Source organism: Muntiacus reevesi, chromosome 18, assembly GCF_963930625.1.
Source record: "Muntiacus reevesi chromosome 18, mMunRee1.1, whole genome shotgun sequence".
NCBI classification, from domain to species: Eukaryota; Metazoa; Chordata; class Mammalia; order Artiodactyla; family Cervidae; genus Muntiacus; species Muntiacus reevesi.
Window position 1 is genome coordinate 15207587 of NC_089266.1, and position 27139 is coordinate 15234725.

At 39.9% G+C, this 27139-nt stretch overlaps 1 protein-coding gene across 3 annotated transcripts in view; it reads right to left on the reverse strand.

Moving 5' to 3' along the window:
* Positions 1–26365, reverse strand: part of TANC2 (tetratricopeptide repeat, ankyrin repeat and coiled-coil containing 2) — a 373034-nt gene extending 346669 nt beyond the window's left edge. For all 3 annotated transcript variants that reach the window (XM_065909779.1, XM_065909778.1, XM_065909776.1), the window contains exon 1: positions 26007–26365. The gene's annotated coding sequence lies outside the window, so the exon portion shown is untranslated. The remainder of the gene's footprint in view (positions 1–26006) is intronic.
* Positions 26366–27139: the final 774 nt, after the last annotated feature.

The window sequence follows — 27139 nt, forward strand, 5'->3', positions numbered from 1 at the left end:
TTGATTCTTTCTGCCTCTATGTTCAGTTCCTGGGCATGCTGAAGAAGTGTGAGCTGGCACTGGTTTTGTCTTTTGAAAAGAACTTCAGAGCTGCCCCTGAGTGCTGCATATGTAAATGTGGGGTATTTAAGTCCTATTAAGGACCATCTTATTATATTTGCCCTAGTTAAGTAGCCCAAATTGTACATCATTAAAAAATATTCCCTTATTTTCCTCCCAAATCCTGACTTGCCTATTTAGGGCTACAACCCAGGGTAATTGTTATTACAACTTAATACACAAGCTCACTGTACATCAATTACATTTAAACTTCAAAAATTCATTCTTACACATGAACACCATTGCTGTTCTCAACACACAACCAGAAAAATACCTCATTATTATATAGGGGAAACTTAAGTGTAAGTATAGTATGAGGAAAGCTGAAGAAAATCTACAAAAAAGCAATTAAAGCAAGAAAGTAGGTCCAGCCTAAGACATTCTGAGACTAAAGTAATCTGATTTCCCAGAGAGCTGTCCCTTACTTGCAAGAAAAATTATTATTCTCATCAAGCAGAAATACCACGGGTCAATCAAAAAGATTATATTTAGTAGAGATTTACTATGTTGACTATATAAACCACGGAGGATGTGCAATCTTCCTAATATGCTTTTCTAATCATGTTATTTCTCTTATTTCTATGTTTTAGTCTCCTGTCCCCATCTCACGCCCCCCTTTTCCCTCCACTATATTTACTCCCTACTTCATCATCATCACTTCAGCAGATAATTATTGAAATGCTCACTTAGCCAGAAACTGGGCAAAGCATTTTAGATGCATTCATTTCACCACACAATCCTATAAAATGAGTCTTAGAGGATGAAAAAACTGAGGCTTCCAAGGATCAAATACCTTGCCACAAATTACATACCCAGCAAATAAAACAAGTGACCTCAGATCTGTCAAACTCCCAAACCTGTGCCTGTAATCACTTCCTCCCTATATACTATGAGAAAATGTTTATATAAAATTCAATAAATATTTTCTGAATGGATAAGTTTAATTATTCTGACATTCAAAGATTCCCCACTGGGAAAGATAAGGAAATTCCCACTATTCCTTAAGACAAACCTTCTTCCCCAACCAAATTATAAATCTTGAGGCCCAGATTTGAATTCTGGCAGAGGAGGAGAGTGGAGAAGAAGAGAATTTATGCTTTTCTCCAAATTAACAATTTCTACTTGTTGTCATATACCCACCTATACATATCTTATTATAAGCTCTTTGACATCTTTATAAGTAAGTTATACAAACACATTTTAATTAGTTACCAGTAAGATTACAAAGGGAAAAAAGATGCAGCCCAAACAGGTATATGAAGTAACAATATTTGCTAATAAAAAATTTAAAGGATATAAAACAAAATGGGTACTATTTTGCCAATTTGAGGACACTGATCAATATGCTAAGAAATAAAATTGACCCTTGAACAACTTTGGGGTAGTCAAAAATCCACCTATAACTTATAGTCAGCCCTCCAACTAGGAAGCTCCGCTGTATCAACAGTTCCTCATCCAAAGATTCAACCAACTTCTGATGTGTATCTACTACTGGAAAAAAAATCCAAATACAAGTAGATCCGTGCAGTTCAAACCCATGTTGTTCAAGGGTCAACTGCAATAGTATTTAGGTGTTTTGGTGATTATAAATCACAGAACACTAATGAACTCAGCAAAAAAAAAAAAAAAAAAACATGAAATGATTCACTTTCTGACAATCTCCAGATTATTAAATATTATTATGCCTTGGGTAATTTGAAGAGTCAGGCACAGTCTTCGTGATAATTCTCTATCTGAACCTCAAAAAAGTTATTCAAAGCATTCACAATTTATCTTGATTCTGACATAACAAGAATCTCATCAGTTTTACATATCCAGAAGATCAAGCATCAGAAACCCTCTGGTGTTCACTATAATTTTTTAAACAGGAACAAACTAGTCTTTAAAAAAATCACATTTTATTAAGATATCTTAAATACTATTTGTACAAAATCTTTACTTAAGACTGCTAAAAGGACAATATAAAGAGCTCATGTAATGGAAAGAGCATGGTCGCTGGGGAGAGATTTACATATATTCATACTCTGACTCTATCAATTACTTGCTATATGACTCTGAAAAGATTGCTTAGCCTCTCTGACTCCCAGTTTCTACTCTGCAACAAACAACACACCATCTAACTTGCAAGGCTGCTTTAAGGAATGGAGAGTCGTGTGATTGCATACCACCCACCAACTGCTAAAGTGGGCTTCCCCAAATTCTAACTTCCTTCCTTGCTAACAGAACACTAATTTTGGATAACGCATCTGTAAAGCCTAAAATATCAAACTTCCCAGACTCCCTACCTACAGCAGCCATGTGACCCAGCGGTAACCAATGAGACGAAAGCATGTGGCTTAGGAGCAAGGACTGAAAGAAAACTACTGTTTTGCTACTAAAAAAAATAGAAGGAAAAAAAAGAAAAAAACCTAAGATGTCTGGGGAGGAAACAGCCATCTTGCAACCCACAGTGCAAAAGCCACCCTCCCAGGATAGCAGGGAAGAAACACAGAAAGAGCCAGTGTTCTTGATGGCATGGTGGGAATGCCATAAACCCTGGACTGCCTATATCCATATTTCCTGTTACCCAAAGGGAAAAAAATAAAGCAAACTATTTGTTTAAATCACTCTACTTGGGCTTCCATCACATGAAGCTGTCACATTCTAATGTAGTGTATATAAGCACCAGGCAAAGAATCCATCCAAAAGATAGGTAAAAACAATTATTCCACAAAACTTCCCATTTAGCAGAATATGTTAAATTATTCATCAGTAAACCAATTAAACAGTAGGATGTCAACTAACACACACATACACATATATATCACACCACTCAGTTATTAAAAATGGGGTATTATAATGTACTCATTAAGATAAACATTCCATCAATATAGGCTCAGAGAATGAATGGCTTTAGTCAAGAAAGGTATCCCTGATAAGGTAGAAGAAAAAATGCAACTGGGTAGAAATTCTATTATTATAGCTTATAAATTCATTCACGAATATTTACAGCACATCCACACCACAATGTGCAAATCCTAGATGGTATGGAATCTATATGAACCTGAGACAGCTGTAAGAAATTAGAAAATAAAGGCTCAAATAAGAGGGATGGAGCAGGAAGTAAATACAACTAGAACTAAGAATTCTATTTTAGATAAAGTAAAGATTTTAAAGGAGACTTAATCACAGATAAAGACTAAGAAAAAAATTAGTTTGTCTAAAAAAAAAAAAAACAGAGCTCTTACCTTAAAATAATGAAATAAATTACAAATTAGTGATAAAGAACCCACCTGCCAATGCATGAGACATAAGAAACTCAGGTTTAATCTCTGGGTGGGGAAGATCCCCTGGAGGAGGGCACGGCAACTCACTCCAGTATTTTTGCTTTGAGAATCCCATGGACAGAGGAGCCTGGCGGGCTACAGTCCATAGGGTCACAAAGAGTCGGACACGACTGAAGCAACTTTGCGTGAACACACACAGCCAAAGGACAATACTACCAAGATAATTTTCTGAATCGGAATATAGAAGAGTATGTAATGTAATATAAAGCAAGATAGTCAGAATAGATAGGCAATTTTATAATCAGGGAAAGAAGCAAAGTGTAAAGACAGATCAAGACAGAGTCAGAAAATAAAATTAGGGGTAAAGAGAGACATAGCTTTAAGAACAAAGTTTAGTATGGCAAAAAATCAACACAATATTTATTGTAAAGCAATTATCTTACAAGTTAAAATTCTTTAAATCTTTTTTTAAAGTCTATAAAGAATACCACCCCCACAAAAAAGAACAAAGTTCACCTACTAACAACTTTAAACCCCACTCACCTACACCCTGTCAGATCCCTTCCTGCCACCTATGCAACATATTTATTCTATATACTCTTTAAATTATATTCTCTACAAATTATCCTCGTCCCCCTCTAATACCCCTTTCCTTCACTTTGTGAGTCCTGCAAGATCTATTAAAATCCTATTTTTCTTACTTCTATTTATTTATTGGCTGTGCTGAGTCTTAAATCGCTACATAGGCTTTTCTCTAGTTTCAGCGAGCAGGAGGTACTCTCTAATTGTAGTGCATGGGCCTTTTATTGCAGTGGCTTCTCTTGTTGTGAAGCACAGGCTCCAGGGCTTCAGTAGCTGTGGTTCCCCAAGCTCTAGAGCACAGGCTCAATAGATGTAATGCAGGGGCTTAGCTGCTCCACAGCATGTGGGATCTTCCTGGACCAAGAATCGAACCCGTGTCTCCTGAATTGGCAGATTCTTCAGAGTGAGCCACCAGGGAAGCCCTATAAAATCCTATTTTTTTCTACCACTTTTTTTCTGATAATCTTCTCATACATTTATAATATTTAAATAATTATTCTAGATGTACTTCTATAGTAAATGGAAATTTCAGTTTTTCCTTCTTCTGACCACGAGGCAGGTTAAAGTTTGAGAACCACTGTATGTTGGAAAAAAATGATTTAAGCTTAATATTTAAAGAGCTCTGAGCTCCAGACAGGACTAATTCATTCATTCAATATTATTCATTCAACAACTACTGATTATCTGCTACATGACAAACACTATTTCAAGTGCTGAGAATATAGCAAGGAACCAGTCAGCATTCCCTTTAGTGAGCTCAGGATCTTGATAAATATTTATATAAATAAGTAACTTGTATATAGTATATGTCACAACATGATACTCTTCAAGAGGGTAAAAAAAGCAGGCAACAATGACAAGAATACTGGGGGGTTGAGGGAAAGAGACGTCAGAGGGTTGCAACTGTAAAGAGATGAGCAAAAACCCAAAGAAGATGATGCAGCAAGCTACGCAAGGGGCACAAAATTCTAGGCAGCAGAAATAGTATTGCAAAGGCAGAGGTCATTAAGCCAGAAAGATGCTTGGGCTTGTTTAAGGAACAGTAAGAAGGCCTGTGTACCTTGAACGCAAGGGATCAGCAGGCAGGAGAGGGGTTAGGAACATAGATGAGATCACAGAAACGACCTGAGCCACAATGTCTAGGCCTTATTAACCCCTGGAAGAACTTTAACTTGTATTGTGAGTAAGGTGGGAAGTCAGAGGGCAGATACTAAAGAAGAATCATGATCTGACATATTTTTAAAAGATCACTCTGGCTGCCGTTTTGAAAAGAAACTGTAGAAGCAACCAGTTAGAAGGCTGGGTACAGTAATCCAGGTAAGCATTATTATGATTAATAGCTCAGACCTGGTGTAGGTGGTCAGTAGTGGCGAGATTCCAGATGTTTTGAAAGTATAGCCAAGGGAACTCCTGACAGATTGGATACCGGGAATGGAAGGGAGAAATCAGAGATGATGGTCTGAACAAGTAGAAGGATGGAGCCGCCATCAGCAAGGTGGAAAAGACTACAGGTTGAATATATGGGGCTTGGGGGTGGGGGATGGAACAATGAAAAAGTTAATTCCGGACAAACGTGCTTGAGATATGTATGAGACACTCAATTAGAAATGTCAAGTAAGCAGTTGGATATATGAGTCTGGAATCTGGGAAAGAAATCTGGATTAGATACAGACATCTGGGAGTTATCAACATGTAGATAGTAAATAAAGACATAAGACTGAATGAGACTATCACGGGAGTGAGTGCAGCCTGAGTTCATATGAGATGAGGACTTAGAATTGTTTACTGTATTTAGCAACATGGAGGTCACTGAAGTCCTCGATAAGAGAAGCTGCACTGGAATACCGAGGGCAAAATTCTGTTTGGAAAGGGTTGGAGAGAGAATATACTCCAAGGATGTGAAAATACATAAAGATTTTTCATTACAGTATAATTTCTTACTGCAACATAATGGGAACCACATTAATATCCAAACATGGGAGCCTGACTAAAGAAACCACTGACAAATATATACGCCATGAAGTACTATATACAACTGATCAAAAAAATAATAATAAAGAATAAAGTTCTCTATGAAGTAATATAAAATGATTTTATCATATGCTAAGTAAAAAAAAAAATAAGCAAAACATGAGTATTATAGTATGCAAATACTTTCCCTGTAAGAAAGATAAAATAAAATATGCATGTATACGCTAAATTTTTAGAAGAACAAAGACAGGAAAGACAAAGCAAAAACATTTGGCAGCCAAGACTATAAAACAGAGAGAAATATTACTCATCTCAAAAAGCTGGGGGCACAACTGTAAAGCTCAAGAGATCTCTGAAAACCCCAGTGGTCAGATACCAAGCCCTCTGGACAAAAAATAGTGCTGACACCACCCTCAATATATTTGAAGCAAACAGCGAACTAAAACAAACTCAGCGACAACAAGGCCCAGCCACAGGTCAAAGACAAATCAGAACAACTCAGCCTTCCAATCTACTTCCTAAATAGAGGTAGCATAAGCTCTTCTCTGGAGGTAAATAGTATCACTTCGTCTCTACTATTCTTTCAGACAAGATGCCTAGCATACGGTCAAAAATTTAAAAGATTCCAAAGTAAGAAAATATAACCTGCACTAATAATCCAATTGTGCCTCTCAGTTCCAAATTCATCCTTTTTTTTTTTTGCCTGCTCTGTGGAAATGGATCTGAGGCCTTTAAATAATTTTTTCCTTTGCCAGCTGGCACAATGTGAAGCTTTGTCAGTAGAAGCTGTAGTAAAAACTTGGGGAGGAAAGCATTCTGTTTCTGGATCCCAGCGTGCTTGCTCAGCAGGCCCGCGCGGTGTGCGTGGCTTCCCCAGGACCTGGTTCCCACGGCACCGGCACCTTCTCTAGCATGAGGCGCCCACGCTGTCCTACAGCTTCTCCGGGGTTCTGCTTGCGGACTGCACAGTGGCCACGAGGGCCCAGGGACCTGCGCCACCTCCCAAGACCCTCCCTCTGGTGGTTTTATAGTGAACTACCTTTGGTGAGACTCTCTTGTAGAGCCGTCCTTGGCGGGGTGGATTTTCAGTGAGTTCTGAAGGGGAGACTTCCAGAAAGTTCTGCCAGTGTGGTGTCACAGAAATTTCTCTACCACTCAGTAGAGAAATTTTCAACAAGGTCTGGATGTCAGCTGGCGACTGGGGAGAGTACTCTACCCTGGAGTAGTGGCCTCTCCGTATAGCTATTAATATTCCTACATTCTTTACTTCTCAGAGAAGGAAATGGCAACCCACTGCAGTATTCTTGCCTAGAGAATTCCATGGATGGGGGAGCCTGGCAGGCTGCAGTCCGTGGGGTCACAAAGGGTCGGACACGACTAAGAGACTAACACACTCACATTCTTTACTTCTTACTAGCCAATGCCCCATTACTGCATTTCTCTGTTATAGTCAATAATTAGTTGTATTAAATGTTTGATGCTCAAATTACTATATAGTTTGTCTCTCATGACTGGACTCAGACTGATACAGAAGCCAAACCAAAAAATACTGAATATATGATTCCAAGTACATGAAGTAGAAGTGTAAGGAAAACTAATCTATGGTAGGAGTTTTAAAAAGTGCTGCCTCTCAGTTGTGGGGCAGGAGGACTGGACAGAAAGACACTATGAGTAAACTTCAAAGACAGAAATATTCTACATCTTGTCTGTGATTATACTTATTCAGATGTACACAGCTGCCAAAATCTATTAAACTGAATGTTCATATCTCTGCTTATAAATAATACCTCAATTAAAAGAAGAAAGAAAAGGAATCTAAGGTTTCATATTTAGAAGCATTTGATTCTGCTGCCAGGGCAGGAAAGCAAAATAGGAGCCCAGATATCATGTTGTTCAAAAAAAAATAAGGAAGTGATAATAATAATGATAAGGACACATAACAAAGGAGCCAGCCTGAAGCTGGATCCACTGGGAAAACCTGGAACAGTTTGAACAGCAAAATAAATGATAGGAATAGATCATAACCTGCTAAATAAAGTAGGAACCCATAAGCTCATACTGTAATTCAAGGAATAGAGGCAAGGAGGTTTGGCTGGCTCTGTCATAACAGAAGATCAACTAATAAGTACAGACAAAGAGGCTGGGTTACTCTCATTTGGCAACCAACCGAGTAATAATTAATTCCAGTGAGAATTATTAATGATGCTAAAACTGGTAGGTAAAATTTTGATGAGCAACAAGAGATTTACATAATTTCAAAATACCCTCCAACAAATTACTTATATACTATAAAAAAGAAAATAGCAACTTTACAGTGAAGAAACCCAGTGGACTCCACTTTAACCAAGTAATCAAAGTGAACATTACCAATAATGGGTCAAATCAGAATTACATGCCTCCGAGGCACTGAGAAGGATACATCACTATACGGTATTCTTGCCCTGCAAATATATAATCTAAGGAAACAGACAAACCAAACTGAGATACAGTCTACAAGATACCTGCCTCTATTCTTTCAAAAGTGTCCACTCCAAGAAACATGAGAGAGGCTGAGGAACTGCTCCAGGTTAAAGACTAAACCAATAGCAAAATGCAATGCATGACACCAGGATGAATCCCAAACAGGGGTAGGGTGAGGGGGATGCTATAAGAACACACTGGGTGAAGAGAGAATATTTGAACATGGACTGTGGATTAGATAAAAGTATTATATCAACACTAAATTTTCTGATTTCAAAAAGTATAGGAGATAGATGAGAATGTCCTTATTCTAAAGCAACAAATACTATAGCCTCTAGATGTAAACACATGACTACAACCTACCCTCAAATTATTCAGAAAAAAAAAATGTACACAGGTAGAATAACGCCCACGTTAACAACTGGTGAACATACATGAAGGACATTGTTTTGTACTGTTCTTCCAACTTTCTTGTATATTTTCATTTCAAAACTGAAAAAAGAAGAGGAGGAAAAAAACTGGAAAGAGCATATGGACAACTCTTGAAGGGTGAGCTACAAAGTGGAACAGAGAAATTAGGTGGAAGTTAGAGGGTACTGACTCAGGATGGGCACTGGCTGCCCCAAGAAGACCAACCGCATGATCAGAGGGTTGAGGCTTTGGGCCACACGGTATCAGTTTGATCTTCACAAAGGTAAGTTAGGGCTGAAGGTTGAAATTAAAAGAGGTCAATGTTTAAATCAATCATGACTACTACTGAAACCCTAATAAAAACTCCGTACATTGAAGCTCAGATGAGTTTCCTTGGTTGGCAACTCTCTGTACTACAGCACCCTGTTATGCCAGGAGGGTGACATACCCTGTTTCAGATGCATCACATTCGAGAGCCTCTTAGACCTTGCCCTATGTGTCCCTTCCTTTGGCTTGTTCTGCTTTATATTGTTTTTGTTACAGTAAAACTACAACCATAAATACAGTACTTTCCTGAGTTCTATAAATTGTTCTACTGAATTATCAAATCTGAGGCAGTATTAGGAACTCTCAAATATGTAGCCAGTTAGTGAGAACTGAGGGAGACACATGCAGCTAGTGTCTGAAGTGAGAGCAGTCTTATAGAGGGCTATGCCCTTAGCTTGTGAAGTCTGGCCTTACTCTGTAGTGAGCTTCAGAAGTCATTGTAGGGAATGAAACAGGAGATAGAGTCAATGGCAATAAGAAGGGGTGGTAGCAAATAAAATCTGATGACATGAGAATCAAAGCTAGATAACTTTAAGAAAGTGAGAAGAATGATTTGAATGCTGAAAAGGGGAAAAAAAAGACTATCTACTCCATCTCTAGATCTAGTGATATGAGAGTTACATAAAGATGGAAAGGAAGAGGGCACCACTTGAGAGAGCATAAAGGGAAGCCAAACTCTCAAGAGGTAGAAAATTCCTAAAACACTAAACTTCTAGGTTGGGAAGATGAGAAGGAGTCAGTGAAAGAAATTCACTAAGATGGAGCATCCACAACACAGAATATCCAAGAGTTAGTGGCATCTTGGAAGCCAAAGCCTTCCCAGGGGAGAGTAATCAATTTTTTTTCATTTATTTTTATTAGTTGGAGGCTAATTACTTTACAATATTCTAGTGAGTTTTGTCATACATTGACATGAATCAGCCATGGATTTACATATATTCCCCATCCCGATCCCCCCTCCCACCTCCCTCTCTACCTGATCCCTCTGGGTCTTCCCAGTGCACCAGGCCCGAGCACTTGTCTCATGCATCCAACCTGGGCTGGTGATCTGTTTCACTATAGATAAAATACATGTTTTGATGCTGTTCTCTCGAAACATCCCACCCTCGCCTTCTCCCACAGAGTCCAAAAGTCTGTTCTGTACATCTGTGTCTCTTTTTCTGTTTTGCATATAGGGTTATCGTTACCATCTTTCTAAATTCCATATATATGTGTTAGTATGCTGTAATGTTCTTTATCTTTCTGGCTTACTTCACTCTGTATAACAGGCTCCAGTTTCATCCATCTCATAAGAAATGGAGAGTAATCAATTTTATCAAATGGTGCTGATACCTCAAGCAAGATAGAGACTAAAAAACAACCAATGGATTAAGCCATGTGAAAGCCACTGATGATCGTAATAAGCAGTTTCAGCGAAATGGTGGGAGAATATGCCTCATTGGAACGGGTTCAAAAGAGAATGGAGATCTTGATTTTTAAGCACTCTGGAAATCAACTAAAAGCATATGATTATAGCAAAGCAAGCCTGCGGCATGTTTTTGCCTGTGGTTACTCTCTTTCTAAAAAAGATCAGTTTTCATTCCAATCCCAAAGAAAGGCAATGTCAAAGAATGCTCAAACTATCACACAACTGCACTCATCTGACACACAAGTAATGCTCAAAATTATCCAGGCCAGGCTTCAGCAATATGTGAACCGTGAACTTCCAGATGTCCAAGCTGGTTTTAGAAAAGGCAGAGAAACCAGAGATCAAATTGCCAACATCTGCTGGATCATCGAAAAAGCAAGAGAGTTTCAGAAAACATCTATTTCTGCTTTATTGACTATGCCAAAGCCTTTGACTGTGTGGATCACAATAAACTGTGGAGAATTCTGAAAAGAAAGAAAGTGAAGTCACTCAGTCATGTCCAACTCTATTGCGACCCCATGGACTGTAGCCTACCAGGCTCTTCAGTCCATGGACTTTTCCAGGCAAGAGTACTGGAGTGGGTTGCCATTTTCTTCTCCAGGGGATCTTCCCAACCCAGGGATTGAACCCGGGTCTCCCACACTGCAGGCAAACACTTTACCGTCTGAGCCACCAGGGAAGATGGGAACACCAGACCACCTGACCTGCCTCTTGAGAAACCTATACGCAGGTCAGGAAGCAACAGTCAGAACTGGACATGGAACAACAGCCTGGTTCCAAATAGGAAAAGGAGTACGTCAAGGCTGTATATTGTCACCCTGCTTATTTAACTTATATGCAGAGTACATAACGAGAAACGCTGGGCTGGAGGAAGCACAAGCTGGAATCAAGATTGCTGGGAGAAATACCAATAACCTCAGATATGCAGATGACACCACCCTTATGGCAGAAAGTGAAGAGGAACTAAAAAGCCTCTTGAGGAAAGTGAAAGAGGAGAGTGAAAATGTTGGCTTAAAGCTCAACATTCAGAAAACTAAGATCATGGCATCCGATCCTATCACTTCATGGGAAATAGATGGGGAAACAGTGGAAACAGTGGCTGACTTTATTTTTTGGCTCCAAAATCACTGCAGATGGTGACTACAGCCATGAAATTAAAAGACGCTTACTCCTTGGAAGGAATGTTATGACCAACCTAGACAGCATATTAAAAAGCAGAGACCTTACTTTGTCAACAAAGGTTCTTCTAGTCAAGGCTATGGCTTTTCCAGTAGTGATGTATGGATGTGAGAGTTGGACCATAAAGAAAGCTGAGAGCTGAAGAATTGATGCTTTTGAACTGTGGTGTTGGAGAAGACTCCTGAGAGTCCCTTGGACATCAAGGAGATCCAACCAGTCCACCCTAAAGGAGATCAGTCCTGGGTATTCACCTTTGGCCACCTGATGCAAAGAGCTAACTCATTTCAGAAGACTCTGATGCTGGGAAAGATTGAGGGCAGGAGGAGAAGGGGATGACAGAGGACGGGATGGTTGGATGGCATCACCGACTCAATGGACATGGGTTTGGATAGACTCCAGCAGTTGGTGATGGACAGGGAGGCCTGGCATGCTGCGGTTCATGGGGTCGCAAAGAGTCAGACACAACTGAACGATTGAACTGAACTGAATTCTCTTTCTTTCCAAAAAGAACTGCTGTCTGCAACAAGCAGCCTTCAACCATGGTAGGAAGGTCATGAAAACCAGCAGCTCTGCTGCCACTGCCAAACAAGATTCAATGTGCAGCACTGCCAGTCATAGTAGCCATCTCAGTGACAAGTGAACAGGAAGAGTCAGTATCCCCAAGAGGCTGTAGTCCTGTAGCAATGGACTAATGGACTATGTGGGGATTTAATAGCAAGTTCCAGGTGTCAAGATAGCCAAAGGAGGTTGATAATCCCTTTTTATGCCCTAGGTATTGATTTTTTATTGTGCCAAGACAACTTAAAGGAAGAAAGAATCATCTTTCCAACAAATGTTATTGGAGCAACTCAATAGCCATACACAGAAAAATAAGCTTAAATCCACCACATACAAAATTAACTTAAAATGGATCAGAAACCCAGCAATTCCACTTCTAGGAATTTATCTAAGAGAAATTAAACACAACCACACTCAAAGTTTGTACTCAGGGACTTCCCTGGTGATCCAGTGGTTAAGAAGCCGCCTACCAATGCAGGGGATATAGGTTCTATCCCTGGTCCAGGACGATTCCACATGCCAAGTGGCAACTAAGTCCATGAGCCACAACTACTGAAGCCCAAACACCCTAGAGAATACGCCCCGCAATAAGAGAAGCCAATGCAATGAGAAGTCTGCACACCACAACTAGAGAGTAGCCCCCACTTGCCACAACTAGATAAAGCCCACGTGCAGCAATGAAGACCCAGCACAGCCAAAATAAATAAATATTCAAAAGCAAAAAGAACATCTGTGAATCATTAAAAAAAAAAAAAAAAGTTTGTACCCAAATGTTTATAGCTGCATTGTTCATATAAACAAAAACCAGAAAAAAATCAGAAAGTCTATTATTTGGTGAATGGATAAACAAAATGTAGTATGTCTATACAAAAAACAGTAACATTCAGCAATGAAAATAAAAGTACTGATACATGCGCAACATAGATTAATCTCAAAAACGTTATGCTGGATGAAAAGACAGAAGCAAAAGACTGAATAGTATAAAACAAAACTACATATTGTGTGATTCTACTTATAAGAATGTCCAACGGCCAATTTACAGAAACAGAAAGCAGACCTTTCTGTTGCCTAGGGATAGGGCTGGGAATGGAGACTGGATGCAAATAGGCTGAAAGTAATTTTGGGGGGTGACAGATATACTTTAAAACTGGATGATGGTGATGCGTAATAATCACTGAATTATGCTGTTACAAGAGGTGAATTTTGTTAAACGTGGGTAATAACTCAATAAAGCTGTAGAAAGGAGAGTTTGATACGGTGAACAAAGACAACTGTTTCTGCAGAGTCTGGTATAAATGAGATAAGAGATGAGGAAGTCGCTGGAAGAAGAAGTAATGTTAAAAGAAGGTTCCTTTAAGATGAAAGAAATTACAATGTTTTTATTCTGTTGACTGTGATCCTGAAAAGGAGAGACAGACAAGAATTACAGGCAAAATGTCTTTGAGAAGGCAAGAAGGGGTGAACTCTAATGGACGAGCTCAGTGGGAATGGCCTTCAAGAGAGGAAAAGACAATTTACAGTAACACTGGTGAAGATGCAGGTGGTGGGAAGACTTCTTCTGTTTTCTCAGTAAAATAGAAAGCAAAAAAGTCATTAGCTGAAAGAGAAGACAAAAAGCGGAATGTGGAAAATTTGAGTACAAGGGAAAGATAGGATCATCTAAATGAATGGGAGTATGGAAGAACGACAGTAATACAGTAGGCGAGCTTGGCAGCACTAAGCAAGGAATTTAAAGTTATTTGGTACTGGCCAAGAATTGAAAGTCAACAGTCATTCTGCTCCAGCCACATTGAGCTAAAATTGTACGGGAGTACAACAGGTAGAGCTGGTTTTAAACTTTTTGAATTAAAAAAAAAAATTTTGGCCATGTCATGCAGCATGCTGGATCTCAGTTCTCCCAGACCAGAGATTGAACCCACACCCCCTGCTTTGGAGGCATAGAGTCCTAACCACTTGGACCATCAGGGAAATTCCTGGTAGAGTTAGTTTTAACCAGGCAAGAACCACCAAAGAAGAAAGGTCAAGTCAAGAGGGTTGAGGTAGATGGAGGAGATCAACTGTAATGATGCAGTATGGGAATTCAGCTAGTTTGAGGGTAAAAAAGAGAAAAACTGAGGACATGAATGCATTGAGGAAGAGTGAAAAGGTGGTAAATTAAAAGGTCCCTGTGAGATCAACGAATTAAGGTTGTTGGGCAATAAAAGAAATGAGCCTGAAAAAACGGAAGTGGTAGTTGGAGAGTAAAATGCCAGAAACTGATAGTATGGAAAGTTGCAGTTTTGAGAGATAGCGAGTTCTAGGATAGCAACTCTCAATCCTGAGTGTGCATTAAAGTCACCATGGAAAACTGTCAAAAACATTATCTCAGGCCACACCTCAGACCAGGCAAATCAGAATCTCTGGGAGTCAGTCCTAGGCACCTGTAGTTTGCCAAAGCTCCCCAGTTAATGCAGATACACTGAGGCTTTAAAAATATCTGCATAGAGTGTGCAATAGAGTGAATGGCTGAGACAGAAGACAGGATCAGTGAAGAAGAGAAAGTCAAGAGACCAGAATATCACAAGGATCATCTATATGAATACTGAAATCACCATAATTATAAATGGAGTGGAAGGAGACTAGCAGTGAACCCAGAAGAAGTCTAGAAGCAACTATGAGAAAGCAAACAGAATACTTACCCACCTTACTAGAAGGAACCACCACTTTAGAACTTGCCAAGAGAAGTAAGTGCCCTCAGGCAAAAGGTAAGTTTCAGTTAGAGAACAAAGATAGTGCTGTTTAGAGAAGAAGTTAAAGATAAAAGGGAGTTTTGCAGATGATGGACAGTAAGAGCCAGACGGCACAGAGAAGGGCTTCATGATCATAAGGGGGTGGAGTTTGAGATCAGGCAAGAGAAATGAAGGAAAGAGAAGGTCCAGAACTACTAGAGGAGAATCTCCTCTAGAAATTTCAAGAAATCTCAGAAAGCAAGCCCCCATATTTTTAACCACCACACAAAAACAACAGAATAAAAAGCTCAGAAAAGTCAGACCCTTTCTTGAGTCCAGTCACACTCTAAAAGATTCGTGTAATTAATTTCAAGTAAAAATGAGTCACAGAAATGTATCAAGGTCAATCCCACATAAAGTTGTTATAAGAAGAGAACATAGGGACTTTCTTGGTGGCACAGTGGGTAAGAATCTGCCTGCCGATGCAGGGGACACGGGATTAAGCCCTCGTCCAGAAAGATTCCATGTGTCGTGGAACAACTAAGCCCATGTGCCACAACTACTAAGTGTGCATGCTGCAACTACTGAAGCCAGCATGCCCTAGGGCCCACAAGCCACAGCTAATGAGCCCCTGATCCACAACTACTGAAGCCCTTGCACCCCAGGGCCAGCAAGTCACAGCTACCGAGACGTTGTGCTGCAATTACTGAAGGCCAAGCTCTGCAATAAGAGAAGCCACCACAATGAGAAGCCCATGAACCAAAACTAGAGAGTAGCTTCACCTTTCACAACTAGAGAAAGCCTGGGCATGCAGCAATGAAGACCCAGTGCAACCAAAAAAAAAAAAGAAAGAGAATATGAAGCAGAATAACATCATTGCAGACAACAAAAGTGTGCTGGAAAGACATACCCACATAACAGATCAAAATTAAAACCTGCTATTTCAGAATGAGAAAACACCTTAGGAAAATGACATAAGACATGAAAGAACAACAAATTCAAGAATTATAAAAACTCAAAATGAGCCATGACTCGAGTAAGAATTAAAAATAAAAGGAAAGACATATTCCAGAAATGAAGACAAGAGTAAATAAAAAGATAGCCCCTTAAGAAAAACAGAAAGTAAAAAAGAGAAAAAAATTAAATTCAAAAAATAGACTAAAAAGATCTGAGAAAAAGTGACAAATATTGAAGATGGCAAAGAAGATTGAACATACAACTGACAGGAACTCCTGAAGAAGATCAAAGCAAGGAACAGAACATATAATAAAAACAATAATTTAAAAATAAATTTCACTGAAATAAAAAAAATATTTGAGACTACATTTTGAAAGGTACAAGGTGTACCTGAAATTATCAACTCACAATGATCAAAATGATTTTACTATCACCAAACATTAAAGAATAAGAAGAGAGGAAGAGAAAAACTGAAGGGAGAAAGGGAGAAATACAGACCTATACAGATAGGAAATAGATTCCATAAAATCAGAGATGAACTGGCATTATTGGGTTTCTCATAGTATAAAAATGATAAAGTACATGATGAGATTAGACCTGATCATCTCAGCGCACATAAGTGTGGCAAGACTTTTTGTGTAGAAGATAAAGAATGAGTTACTGATACTTGAAAGGAGAATCAGACTAGCATCAGACTTATCTATTACACAAGAAGCTTAAAGACAGTGGTAATAAGCAATCTACATTATATAGGGGGAAAAACAATTATGATCCAAAAACACTATGTCCAGTCAAGATACACTTTAACTGATCAAGAGAAAAGAAAGGCATCTTCACCTAAGCAAGCATTCAGAAATTATGCCATACACACTCTGAGGAAATTACTCCAAAATGTTATCAAATGTTTTTCGGCACCTATTAAGATAGTCAAGGTCTCTTTTTTCCAGTCTCCAACACTCCCAGAGTTGCAGCTAGCAATAGAGATGTGGCCAAATCCAAGAAAAATATCATATATGACCAGTCCTAGAAATGACTTCAAGAAAAATAGATCCTAAGGAACACATATTCTGCCAACAAGCACAACAAGAAAGCCCTCAGAAAAATTTAGGCCAACGTTTCCAAGACAATGAGCACCTGAACAGAGGCCAACAAGGAGGGGTATAGCTCAGGGGTAGAGCATTTGACTGCAGAGGCCAACAAGGTGGTCATTAAGCCCAAAAGTAATCAAATAAAAGATCTTAAAAAGTGCCAGCCCTAAATTGGACAGGCTCACCCATCTCATCCATCCCAGTCTCTAGAAGTATGCTTATTTCCATACTGTCAAGAGGACTAGACTTTGGCAATCAAAAGCTGGTAGTGAGGCCAAGGTCAGAGTCAAGGTCCAGGCCCTACACAGTCCTCCTAAAGACTCCAGAAAAATGGTTTTTGTCTATTAACTTTGAGGATCAAAGAACTGTACAACACTTAGACTACTGTCCGAATGGGCAGGCATCTCCTTTTGCTGTTTTATATAAACACAACACAAAGTCCCCCAACTCACCCCAAAAGAGAGAGATAATCATATACTTTTTATCTTTAACTTCATTAATGTAAAAAATGTTAATATTTAAGTAGCTTTGCTTCCCTGGAATAAATTCTACTGGATCATGATGTATCTATTTTACATGCACTGCTGGATTTATTCTGCTAATATTTTATTTAGAATGTTTGCTTGTCTAGTCATGACTAAGAGTGGTTTAATGTTTATAATAGCAAAAAGAGGAAAACAATATCCATCAGGTGGAGAAAAACAAACTAAATTATGGTGTCATATGCTATGCAATGTTATTCAGCTTTATAATATTAATTAGAGTTTCATTTACTAAGCTGGAGCTAGCCATGATATATTCTTAAATGAATAAAGCAAGTTACAAAAAGCCTATATATGTGTTTATACACATATATATATGCTTGGGCTTCCCTGGTGGCTCAGATGGTAAAGAATCCACCTGCAATGCAGGAGATCTGGGTTGGGAAGATCCCCTGGAGAAAGGAATGGCTACCCACTCCTGTATTCTCGCCTGGGGAATTCCATGGACTATATAGTCCATGGGGTCACAAAGAGTCGGACACGACTGAGCGACTTTCTCTTTTTCACTTTCACACATGCTTAATAGTTTCTGAGCAAAGAGAAAGATGATAAAAAAAAATACTTGAAATGTTAGTTAATGCTGGTTACCACAAGGGTAAAAGTGGAGGAAAGGAAAATATTTTTTTTCTTCCTTCATCCCTGGTTTGTTTATTTCCGTGGTTGCAAGCAGAGGAATACTTTTGGAATTTTTTTTTAAAAATAGAAGGTGGGGGAAGGAGATACAAGTTATCTACTGTAATTAATGACAAATTAACATTTGTTGACAACTAATAAGTGGCTTCCGTCATAGCTCAGTTGGTAAAGAATCCGCCTGCAATGCAGGAGACCCCGGTTCGATTCCCGGGTCGGGAAGATCTGCTGGAGAAGGGATAGGCTACCCACTTCAGTATTCTTGGGCTTCCCCTGTAGCTCAGCTGGTAAAGAATCCATTTGCAATGTGGGAGACCTGGACTGGATCCCTGGGTTGTGAAGATCCCCTGGAGAAGGGGAAGGCTACCCACTCCAGTATTCTGGCCTGGAGAATTCCATGGACTAAGTCCACGGGGTCACAAGGAGTTGAACACGACTGAGCAACTTTCACTTACTCACTCACTCAATAAATGGCTACTGGATACATCCAAAGGAAAAACAGAATAACATTATCTAAAAAAAGAAGAGGTACCATTATAAAGTTCATTTACTTAAAAATACAAAACAATCCAATCTGGAACCAAAGGTGCATATGAGTGGCCTTTCTAAAGGTAAGATGTCTTCATGATAAACTAGTTTTTAGTTTACAACTAGCACAAACTTATTAGGTTGTGTATATTATGACAACCAAGGATACACCTAAGATAAAAAGTAAGTCACGTTAAAGAAAAATAGTCAATGAATTAGTGTTTGCATGATATGTACACAGATGAGCGGAAATGGGCAAAACGTTATAGAAATCATCAAAGCTTGGGAAAAAAATGTGATTTTGAATACTAGCTTGTTATACTAGAAAAAGAGGGGAAACTTTCTGGTGTATTATTTTACACTGTAGATAGATAAGTCCTTTTTTTAAAGTAGATCACAAAAGACAATCAACCACCTTGACTGTCACAAATTTTTTAAAGAGAAAAATTACAAAAAGCTAACAACATGGCGCATGGTGGCAGGCAAGTGGGGGATAAAGTTATCACACAGAGGAAGTTTCAATTATTCACAAAAATGAGAAATGCTTGTAAAAGTAGAAAATGTTCACATGATCAAATTGAAAAAAAAAAAATTGCCAAAGGGCTCAATGTCTCAAGAAGTGTTGTGGTTTGCTATTTTCAGAGGAAATTAATTAAAAATTACTTTTCACAAGTATGTGGTACTTAAAGGGAAACAGTACAAACAGAAATGCATACTAGGAGTCTGCCTAAGAGTTTTTATTTTTAAGTTTACACTTATTCAAGAAATTTTTCTCTCAGCTCTTATCAAATCTTTCAAAAATGAAAATTTCAAGATACTAAATTAATGAGTAGCCGAATTACCATAGAGGTTTTTTTTTTTTAAATAACTTACTAGGCTGAAAAGAAGGGCAAGACAAAACAACAAGGAAAAGCTAGACTGACAATGCTAGTAAAATATCACGGGGAGGAATTATGTGAAGAAAATCAAAAAAACAGAAATCCAGGACACTCGCCAAAACCTAATAAAAATGAATATTTATTAAGAATTAGATGTTGTCCTAAGGATTTTCCACTGACATTATTTTATTCATCATCATCAAAACCCTGCAAGAGAGGTTTTAAATCCTCACACAGCCAGTAAGTGACAGAGCGATAATCTGAACCTGTTTTCAGGGTTCAAAAACTCACAAGTTCATGTTCTCTCTACTATACAAGGGGTCTCATGATTGTTAAGATTTCAAGTTTCTTACAACCAAACAACAGTCTTGTCATCCTACAATATAACAACGTCTGAAGAGAAACTTCCAAAGAAGTCTCTTCCTCTTTAAATCCCTGAAAAGGAAGAGCTAAGATTCTCTGACGCTGAAGCAGGATTTGAATGTGTGGTAGTAAGTCTTCATCCCACATGCCTACTAAAGCTAATTACCTTCATTCACCCTAATTCACAGTCTTCAGGAGTTCTACAGGATTCCATGGAATTCGAACTGAAATAGAATTCTAGAGTACAAATACCGATCAAGCTTCCTTAACTTCGCCTTATCAACTTCGCCTTTTAGCAATTACAGCTAGAAACTGTGAGACCCCCAAAACACAAGGTTAGGAACAAAGGGCTAAGAAGAGACTTCCTTCAATTAGCAGAGGGAATTTGCTGAGATCTGAGGCGGAGTCTCCTGCCTAAATGATTAAATCACAGTATCTGCATACCCACTCCCATTTCTAAATTTAATAACTAATCCATTTATAAGGCTAGATCCTAAGTAAGGGAAAAAAAGTTTCCATGGCGATAAAAAAAACTGGTGCCATATTTCTTCATGTTGTCCCTCTATCAGATCAGATATGTCATCTGATATAATCATATATTATAATGTAAGCATGGTATTACACACAAAGAAATAAGCATGATTACCTGAAAAAACAATGGTTTTTTCATAAAACAATGACTTTGTTATATGTATACAAAATATGTATATGAGAGACTGAGACCAAACAGGGAAGAATGTTCTCTTACATGCTGTGCTCCAAACCTTTCCACTTGAGATACCTCTTCTGAGGGTGAAAAAAAAAGGTAGAATCGAGTAATACATTTTGTCAAAAACTTCTTCAGAGTTAGACGTAATACAGGTTTCATAAGGAGGCACAAGACGAGTCTGTCAGATAAACACCGCCACGGCAATTAAATTTTTTAAGAAACATACCAACAAGATTATTCACTATAATGCAACTACTCAGTTTAAATAACTGACATCAGAATCTCGCAAGTTCTGATCAAAAGAAAGGCATTTGAGAGGTGGAATATATCATGCACTCAATAAAGGCAGAAATTAGTATCATGGGGAAGGAAGGGATAAAGAAGGTGAGCAATTACTAACATCAAATTAACTCTTTGCCTCTTAAACTTAGTCATGTTTACCCTTAATTATTCAAGAACAAACAGAAGCTGAACATAAGATACTGTGGTAACGTGTGGCCCACAGAAAAGCAACTTACCTAATACTTAGAACATCCACAAACACAGCTTTCAATGACTTATAAAGATTTTGTAAATAAAATAAATGGACCTAAAAAAAGAAATGTTCTTCCAGAAAAAAAATTATGGAATTACAATTATTTACTTAGAGCTTTCTAGAATATGAAAGATTCCCACCAGAAACTTTTTTCTCTGATTACATCCTCAATCTGCTTTACCCTTCTAAAACCCAGGCCCAAATATCACATTCTCCACCTAACATTATCTTAAATCTGAAATACTTAAGGTAAAAATACCCTCTAAAAGGAAGAAAAAGGACCACTGGGTGGGGAAACACAGCGTTAAGTCTTTAAGGTCTTCTTGTAACCTACTTCTCCCCATCAATCTTTAGAGACTCATCAAGATCATGATATAGTCTCAATCACCACACACACAGCTCCTTGATTCATTTTTTAAGTCATAAACAATCTTCATCTAATACAAATTACTGCAAAAGATGCTATTCAAATAAACCCAGTGGTGTTTTCATGGTATTATAACAAAGACAAAACTATTTATTTGCACAGTGTCTTCCTTCCAAATGACAACGGTATTCGATAACCATAGGCACTGAGCAGATACAATGTTGAGAAAAAAAATTCCAAACAATAAACTAATTTTCAAGCTATTTTATAATATGTTACCTTGATCAGACTAGTACTAGAAAAGTAAACAACCATCTGCAATTGCTTGTTCTAGTTCCTTGAAATAAAATCTGGGTACCAACAGTACAAATATGACAGAAAACACTGGTGATCCTGTATAGGCATGTTTGTGTGCTCAGTCGCTTAGTCACATAGACTCTTTTAGACTCTTTGCAACTCCATGGACTGTAGCCCCGCCAGGTTACCCTTACCATGGGATTTTTCCAGGCAAAAATACTGGAGTGGGTTGCCATTTCCTCCTTCAGGGTATCTTCCCAACCCAGGCATTGAACCTGCATCTCCTGCATCAGCAGGTGGATGGATTCTTTACCACTGAGCCACCTGGGAAGCCCTTGTATAAGTAAAATCCAACATAATTCAATGAGTGTGCCCAATCAGTATATCCCAGAGATTCAATTTTAATTCTAAGAGGAAGAAATATGACAAGGAGAGAATTTTGACGCATTCTTTTAATCATACTTGCTCTTCCTTAAATCTAATTAGTATCGACTACCTTAAAACTCCCCTTTTGGAAACACTGGTTTAGTATACTCTTTTCCAGGCTTACTTCCTTCTCCATTCAAAACAATGCATACAGAGTCATTCAGAAAATACTAAAAGAACAAAGGCCTTAATGAGGAAGTGGGGGGGTGGGTGGCTAGAGAGCTTGCACAGGACAGTTAAGAATCAATGATAGAAGAGGGAAATAATCTACTAATGTTTAATCACCTTAATAAAACCTGATGATAAAGATGCAAACACAAAATGAGGTTTTTCAAGTATGCTAAAATGAGCCATTGACCAATATAAATACAGAGCAGGACTTGACTCTATGACAATTTATTAAATACACTAAAGTATATAAACATACATGAATTAGTCTCAGTCATAATCAGTAGATTATATTGAATTGTCTTATCAAACAGTGTATATAAAAATGAAGGAAGTGTTTGACTACATGATATGTGATTCACAGAATGGCAGAAAGTTTGACTAAGAGAAGAAAATAACTGTTGAGTATAGGAGGTGATATTCATTTCTTAAACCGTGTGGAAGGTATATAGATGTTGGCTGCATGATTATTCTTTTATACTTTATAAATTTTATACATTTTATAAATATTATTTCATATGTAGTCAATATCTATAAAACAGTAAGTGCAAGAAAAACCTGAGCAAATATTTGTTAAAGAAAAAGATAAAAAGTACATATGCATCTGACCCATTTTTGTTAATTCTTTTTTAAATAGGATCATAAAAATGTAAGCAGATAGGAAAAATAGATCATCTCTCTATAGAAAATTATTTCTATAGCTCTACACAGAGATCTCTAAACTATTTCTTTAAAAGCACCAGTAAACCTTTACTGAACACTGTGCACACACATACACACACACACACCAAACTACTTGAAAGTAAAACTTTCAACCTCCAAAGGTCCCCCCAAAATCAAAATCTCCATCATAAATATTTCCTTAACCACAAGAAAAGTATTGATACTCCTCTACTCATAATCCCAGAAATAAAATGACAAAAATAAATTCCTAAAGAGAAATATTCATACTTTAAATAACCAAGTATTTTTGTACAGTTATAAGTAACGTAAGTATTTTTTGGTGTATTTGGTGTATTTGTAACTGAATAAGTCACAGTTATAACTGTAAGTATTTTTTGGTGTATTTGCAGGCTTAACATTTATGTGTCTTACTACCTACCTGGGCTTATCCACATCTATATATTTGCTTTTATATCATGGGCACCTGCATTTTAACGATGTGCGTCAACACTAATTTGATTGAGAGGGCAATAGAGTACACTTATGAAGAGCACAGAGTGTGCAGCCAGAGTTCCTGAATTGAGACTCCGCTCTTCCACTTGCTAGCTAAATAAACCTGGGCAAGATATTTAACATATCAGTGCTTCAGTTTCTCATTTGTAAAAAGGAAATAACAGTACACACCTCATAGGGTGCTGGAACCGATTAAAACCTGCATAACAGGACTGGCACAGAGGAGGTGCCATGTAAGAGTATGGCATTACTAGCAGCACTACTAGTAGTACCATATTCTCAAACATACTGAAAAACATTCTTAGCAATCTGAATTACTGACAATAATTAGATACTATTAAAAACAGATATTAAATCTGAAGCCTGACTGACAGTAAGTTTAAAGCCCTGAGACACTGAATAGGTGATTATAAATCTCCATAACCACTCTATCCAGAACAATCTGAGGAGAGCGGTTTCCCAAAGTACAACTCTCAATTTCTTCCCTTACACAAGGGGGCAGTGATAACAAGAAAAGAATGGGGCTCTGTAACACCTCTTCCTACAGACAGTAGGGGGTGGCAGTACATATGGCTTACAGTCAGAACAAAACAGGAAGATCCAACAGAATTGCTCTTTATTCTCCTCAGGCCCTCTCCTCATGCTTTAGCCCCCACTCATCCCCAAAATGAGGGACACATCAACAGAAATGACTAAAACCCAAAATTAATCATGAAGCAAAATCAGTTTTGTCTTTGAAGCAAACAATCCCTCAATGGCTGAAACTGGATTCAGGAAGAAGCCAGCCAGTATGAATTTTCAGATTATCTGGCAAATGTTCTTCTAAGAACAACATTCAGGCAAATAACTCCATTTCTCTGCAAGAACTGCAACAGAAGGCACTAAAATCTCGTCAATAATTAACTATACCCTAATGAACACATGCAGCTATTTCTGCTTGTTTCATAGTATACAGACACTCACTGAATGTATATAAGTTACATTAAATAGCTCACGGAGCTGTCTTTTGTTACTTCTGAAATTCCAGCTATGTTCTGACAATCCTCTCAAAACACAGATGTTCTTCTTAAATGGAAGTCACAATGTTTTGCAGCATGTGTAATTATATTTATATGTATATATACACACACACACATGTATGTATGGAGGGGGGATGAGAATGTTTAATATTTCTGTGCTCACATTCCTAAGATGATCTACCTGGGAAAGGCTGAAAGAAGCACTCCACTGACAGTATCCATGTTGTTGCTTTTTATGCCACCTTTACTGTATTCAACTTCTTTTTCCTATTTTGCTACCCCAACAATCAAGCATATTTCACTACTGTCATTCACTGCAATTAACCATTGCAATAGCTTTTGGCTCCAACCCTCAAAATGCCTGAAAATTTATCCCTTTTGTTCACCATATTGTTTTGTTTTCCTCATTCCAGAAATTTTCACTCGTATAAAAATGAAGAAAGGGGCACCTAGGAAAAAATGTCCCTTTGCCTAATGATCTTGAACTCAGAATTATGGTCAAGATGTGGAGTGCGTTTTTTTGGTGTGTCTTTTGTATTTTTTCCTTTTTTCTTTTCCTGGAGGGGAGGAGAGAAGACAGTGAAAGACACCCCAATCTTCCTAATATTAATTATCATTGTTTATGTTTGGTGAAAACCATTTTAAACATCCTACACCTGGAATAGAACACAGGCTGCAATTGTATCAGTGCTCTACACGCTGACGGCAAACCGGAATTATCTAAGCCCTATTTTTTCTTTCCCATCTCACAACTAGACACAATTTGCTTGTTTCTTTCACGTGGGCACTCACTCTATCTCAAAAAATAGCATATCATAGCTCCTCTCGATTTCCTGTGATAAAATATCTAGCCATGAGCCTTATTAATCTCTTCTTAGACTACGCCTCCTTTCCCAGAGGAATTAACGACATCACTAAAGAACACTTCTGCTGTGAATTTCAACGCCATACAGGCCAACCCACCCTGTACCTTACCTGGCACATTTCACAACTACTTTTATACTGCATTCTGGGGGCACATTTTGCAACTCGTTCTGCACCACCTTCCCTGCCACGTTTAGCAATCTGCCTGGCATCTCCTCCCGGGTCCCCGTCATCCGGAGATTCTCTTGGTACCAAATTCCATGACACCTTCGGTGACACCGAAGTGACCGATCCCAGACTCATCCGAAGCCACCCCGAGGGCCACATTGGGAACCAACCTTCCCCACGCCCTCCACACCGGAGGCACTCCGCTGCCCATTTCGCTGCCTCCCAGCCAGCCTCCGCCCCTCTCCCTGGAGCCCGGGCGTCGGAGGCGAACGCCCCTGTCACTGAAGCGACCTTCCTTTCCCGGGCTCCCGCGGTCTCTCACCTGCCGCTCTGAGGGGGGGGGTCTCGCTGCACCCCCGGGGCAAGCCCCCGTCCCCGGGGTCTCCTGTGAGGACCGCGCCGCCCGCCGGCGCCGCCCGCGATCCCAGAGCACCTCGCTGCGCTCCGACGCCCGCGGTGGGTTTGCGTCCGGGAAAGGCGCGGCGGGGCCTCCCGGCGGCGAGCGCAGCCCGCGGCGGTCCCCCTGTCAGCGGCGGCGCGGGTGCAGGCTCTCGCCCCTCAGCGCCGCGGCGGCGGCGGCGGCGGCGGCGGCGGGCGACTTGCTCCGCCTCGCGCGCGGCACAGCCGGGAGGTGAGCGCGAGGGGGATGGGAACGGGGGCGGGGCCGCCCAAAGAAGGCACCGAGGGCGGCGGCGGGAGGGCAGCGCCGGTGACCCCGGGTCCGACGCTCGCAGCGCTCGCAGCTTACCCCGTCCGGCGGGCGGCTCGCACGAGGCGGCTGTGCCAAGCGGGCCCCGCCGGAGCAGCGCGCCCTGCAACCCGCGCCCAGCCGGCCGCTCGCTAACGCCGCCGCCGCGCCGGGGGCGTCGCACCCTCGGAGGCCGCCCGCAGCCCCGCCCCCTCCGGGCCGGGGTGGGGAGGAGCGCGAGCGCGGAGGGAGAGCGCGTGCGTGGGGGCGCGTGCGTGGTGGAGCGCGCGCGCCCCCGCCCCCTCCACCGTTTGGGGGTGGGGAGTGGCGAGGAGAGAGAGCCGAGACCGAACCCGTCTCTGCGCCGAGAGGTTGGGCCCTGGTTCTGCCGCTCTGTGAGGTCCGGGCATTTCTGTTTCCTCAGGGGGCTTTGACTGGCGGGGTCGTGGGCATTCAGTGGGGAAGCGGGGAGGGGAGCTCAATAGCAGACAAGGCCCGGGATGGTTGGGCTCCGCCCCCACGGTGATGTCACTCTCGAGGTGCTGCTGCTGTCACGTGCGCCCACTTCTGGGCCTGCCCTGCTGCTTTGATGGCCAGAACGGTCGTCTAGATTTCCCCCGACTTAAGTCACCTCACACACATGTCGCTCCTAGAGTCTTTGAGTCCTATTGCTGTCAGTTCTTCTTTCCCTGATATTCAACTATAGTCTGTAGACAACTTCAAAATGCTGTCTGAAGTCAACTGGTGTAGGAAACAGAATGAAGTGC